This window comes from Aphelocoma coerulescens, chromosome 1A (assembly GCF_041296385.1).
Source record: "Aphelocoma coerulescens isolate FSJ_1873_10779 chromosome 1A, UR_Acoe_1.0, whole genome shotgun sequence".
Lineage (NCBI taxonomy): Eukaryota > Metazoa > Chordata > Aves > Passeriformes > Corvidae > Aphelocoma > Aphelocoma coerulescens.
This window is the reverse complement of record NC_091014.1, coordinates 60,596,360-60,601,211: the sequence shown is the minus strand read 5'-3', so window position 1 is coordinate 60,601,211 and position 4,852 is coordinate 60,596,360. Positions and strand designations below refer to the sequence as shown.

At 39.3% G+C, this 4,852-nt stretch overlaps 1 long non-coding RNA gene across 1 annotated transcript; it reads left to right on the top strand.

Moving 5' to 3' along the window:
• Positions 1-327: 327 nt before the first annotated feature.
• Positions 328-4,852, top strand: LOC138104732 (uncharacterized). Its single transcript, XR_011148240.1, has 3 exons — positions 328-454; positions 1,491-1,565; positions 4,020-4,852. It is a non-coding gene; the product is annotated as an uncharacterized lncRNA (long non-coding RNA).

Here is a 4,852-nt window from a genome sequence, read left to right as displayed (position 1 = left end):
ACAGGGCTCTTAAAAGTGCTTTCCTTAAATCCTGTGAGCTCAAGTGAAAAATTTCAGTACTGACAAGGTAGAAATCATCTGTCTATCTTTCTGTTAGGACACCATTAATGACACCAGTGCCACTAAAAGGAAACAAAGCTGTAGTAAAGCATTTTGGCCAGCTGTCTCAGCCTTTTGTAGTGTTTTAAAAATCACCACCAACAAAACAACAGAGATGCAGAGAAAACCCACCCCACAGATGAGGGACTTACCCAGAAATATGTGGAAAGCCTTCTGTCAAAGGTGTGCTCCCTCACACAAAGTCTGTTTGTCTTCTTTAGTGGAGAGTGGATTTGTATGTTCTGTGGGGATTTGTCCAGGCCAGAAGTTGAGTATGACTGTGATAAACCTGCTCACGGCTCTGAAAAAAGAAAATTAGGAAGACACCGTGGGTTTGGCACCCATAGACCGTAGGGTAAGGATAAAATTGCTATTTAAAACTTTTCAACCGAAGCAATTTTGAGCTGTGTTAGAAACTTTCATCAGTGTTTTACTTGGTTTCAGTTGGCAACTTGTATAAATATGCTGAAATCAGTATTTTATGTGGGCTCTTAACCTACATGTAGAGCCATTTATGGCAGAGTACTAGGGAGAAGACTCTCAGGTTCACGATGTACAACACTGATAATGTGGGTGATTATGATGAGATTTATTGCTAATACAGTAGCTAAATATTGCCAATGCAGTGTATAATACCAGCAGGTCTAAAGGGCTGTAACATAAGCAGGTACAGCTGGAAACGTGCAGGTTTGCAGAAAGCACAATTGCAAAGCAGCAAAGCACCCACGGAGCTACTTGAGGATTTTATCTCCACATGTGGCTGGATCTTAGCCCTGTTACTCCCCTGTCCAAAACGGAGTGTTCCCATCTTCGGGCTGGATGTACCCTTGCAGGTGTCCCTGCTGGGGTGGGATCCACCTGGAAGCTGCCCTGCAAGCTCTGGAGATCAGTTTGCCCAGTTGGCCCAGTCTCCAGGAGCATTTTGTACCCTTTTGCAGGCCCATATGTACCAAGATCAATCATAATCATCACCATTCCCCCATTTCTGGAATGCATTAATTATGCAAGCATCCAGACAGTTCCTCCTGCAATTCCCACCTGGCATTCTTATGTTAGGATAAATCACATTGCCCATCAAGAGCAGTGTGTGTGTGTGTGTGTGGAGGACAGACTCTGTCACACTATTATTTACATGTGCTCTATTGATATTTTGCATTAAATGTAAGTTGTAAGTCTTGGAAAGATTCTGATAAGGAATCAGCAAGCATAAAATCACACAAAAGTATTTTTAGAATCTCTCTCAAGGCTCAAGATCCAGTTTAATATATTTGTATACACAAAGAAAAAGGGGGAATACTAAACATCTGTTCCATATTTTATGTAGTTTGTGATTTTAGAATAAACTGTGTAGGATTCCTGAATTACTTGGGTATCTATTTGTCTTGACACAGAAGTGTGAAAGACTGCTGCTGTACCTCTACTGCCATGAATTGAGTCCTGCCTTTCAAGATCCAGTTCCTCCCATAGTATGTACCTCACTTCTTCCCATTTTATGTTAGCAGCATATTTGCCATGTTTCTAATGGCATTCCAAACTCCATTATCAGACATCAAAGTCCACAGATATTGAATACATTAAACATGTTTAGTTTTATTAAAACTCTGTGAAGGGGGGAAGTTAAAAGTTGAAGCACTGGGTTGGCAGGGGATTTACAAGTAAAATTCCCCAATAGCTGATTTTACTTAATACTTCAGAAATAGTTACAGAAAGTAACTTCTAACACTGCTAACTTCATATCCTGAGTTGTATCACTGAGAAGGTGAATTTGGATGGTTTTGGGGGTTTTAAACATTACCTGATTTTGAGGACTGGGGTACTCCATAGTACTGATACAATATAGAATTTCTTAGTGTTAGCTTGAAATTTGTTAGTTCAAAATGGTATGCAGTACCTGGGTGCATTAGAAGTCCAAGGACACACAGAGCTACCACCATGATCAGATGAAACATGTTCTTCAAACAAATCAGTGGGAAAGGACAATTAAATGGGGAAAGAGTACATCCAAAAGTAGTATTGTTCCTATGCAGCCTTTATTCCATTTGAATGAGAATTCTGAAGAACATTCCACAGGGTTTAATAATAAGAAATGGCACAAGAGATTCATTGATTAATCATATCATGGTCATGCGTTACTAAATTCAGGTATGAAGAATGTGAATCTATTTAGGAGAAAGTAGGAAAAAAATATAAATTAAAATTTAAATTAGAAAATAAAATACTATCACTGGTTTTCTTCTTATTTACTTTCTTATTCTTTCTAAAGAAGAAAAATCTTAACCCTACAGCCATAGTTTGAGTATCAAAACCGTTGATATCTCTGAAATTTGCCACCATTTCAAAGGACTTATTTCATATGGTGGTCTTGAGAATGAAACTTCGTAGATAGCTTATTTGACTACACCTGAAAACAGTGTCCACACCAAGCCACTGGCTCTAGTACATGTAGTCAGTGGAGGTGGAGGGTTTATATGTTTCTCTATGATTTTGAAATAGGCATTGGAAGGAGTATATTTTAGTCACCAAATTGTCATAGATAACTGTTATTCCAGAAGCTGTCTGCATGTTAAAAACTACAATTCTTATATGTTTGAGCTATACTTTGAAGATGAGACTAAACCTTGCCTACTCCCTCAAATCTAAAGGCTTATAAAACAATAAATTATGAACATGATTGCATTTGGGACATTTTTTTTCTCCACTTAAGTCCCTGATTACTACAAAATAATCAAAAAGCCTATGGACTTGTCTACCATCAAGAAAAGACTTGAAGTGACCAATTCATTCTACACAATGCCAGAAGGTTTTGTGGCTGATTTCAGACGGATTTTCCAAAACTGTGCTGAATTTAATGAGGTTAGAAAAATAGATGCTTTATCAGGCTTTGTTGGCTTAGTTGCTTTCAGGAAAACTGTAATGGGGGTAGAACTTCCAACACAAAAATTTATTGTATTAAACTTGTTTTGATTATGAGACTGCAGTGAAAACATCGATCAGATTTAACACTGCTGTGGTCTGAGAGGACTCTGCAGTGGAGATCTTTCCGTAGAGGGGAGGAGGATGGTAACAAACATAGCTGAATGGCAGGACAGCAGGTAAAGAAAAGGACAGTTCTTTATCATGCAGGTTAATGGTGAGCATTATGATTTAAAAATTGGTTTCTTCTTCCTTGCCTCAGATCTTAAATTCAGTGGGATTTTCATTCTGGGAGCTCTGTACTCACCCTTATGATTTCAAGTTGCACGTTGAGTGATTATTATCCCCCACTGCACATAGGGGAACACGTGGTGAAATAGGGATGCAGGTTCTGAGTGGACCACAAAATGAGACAGAATTACAGTGGAATAAAGGCTTCTCCAAGTGGCCTTCATGGGGTTCTCATCCAGTCACCCTTGATAGCTAGGAGTTGCTCCCACCATGGTGATCTTTGCTTCAGGAAACTAAAAGCTCTGGTGGCTGTGGATGACTTCAGGATTACCCAGTCTTCCACGTTACAGTCATTGTCTACTGAGTAATATTTTCACTGCTACTAAAAAGATCTGTAAGCTAGAGAAGTTTCTAACACCCTGAGGGCATATCTATGTGTTTCACAGCATAACACAACTTCTGTCCCCCTGCCCCCACCCCAGTCAGGATTTAAGAGTTTTTAGAATCTCTTTACATAGGTTTCAGAACCCAGGCAGTGTGGCTTTTGTGAGTGGCTTCTGTGGTCACCTGTCAGAGAAAAAAATCATTGGGGGGTGTTGGCAGAAAGATCTGCCCTCACTCTGTGTTTTGCAGACTTGTGCTCTTTGGGACCCTGTGTTCTGTAGCCATTCTTGCTGCTGATTGATGTTTTTTTGTTGTTTGTACCTAAAAGTCCTCGTGTGACCTGAGTACAAAGCTATTTCATGATGCACTGATGATGTTAATTCACCCAACAGCCTGACTCAGAAGTGGCTGATGCTGGCTCATGAAACTCAAAGCCTACTTTGAAGATCTTCTAAGGAACCTTTATCCTGAGAGAAAGTTCCCTGTACAGCCAAGCAGCCAGAGTGAAAAAGAGAATCCAGAACTTACTGATGACTCCGATGATGGATGACTTTGTACAGCCCCGGAAAAAACGCCTCAAAGGAGAAGACCGTCAGTTGCTTAAATGAGCCCCATGTGTTACGACAGGAAGTTTTTTAAAAACTGAGAATATTTATCACTGTTCTCACTGTTTTGACTTGTAGGTTTGTGAATATTTACTAGACTTTCTACCCCGTTTGAAACACAAATCTAATGGAGATCAAGGTATGTGAAGAGCTTCTCTGAAGTTCAAACCTTTCATCTCTTTTCTGGAGCAGCTCAGAAATTGCCATTTGTGTGGGGTGACAGCTGTTTAACTTTGCTTTGAAAAAGAAGTTTGTATAGAATTGAACCTCAAAACATGACATGGGTTCAACATGTGGCTGAGTTTGAAGAAAATGTGATCACATCAGATTTTTAATTTTACCAAAGGCATGTGGCTGGCCATAATTTGATCTCTCTGTACTGTATTCAACACAAACCATGAAAAAAGATCGTGTAATGTTACTGTCCTGCAATACTGATTGGTATAATGAAAGTGTAGTTGCCCCCAAATAAGTTATTGGGAATTTTAAAATGTAAGGGAGAGGGTATTAAAAGTAACTCTAAAAAAATGGAAGAAGAGGAATTTGTTTGAGAGTTTCTAATGGAGGAAGTAAAGGACAGAATACTTTGTTTTGCACCATTTTTCTCACCACCAGCAGGA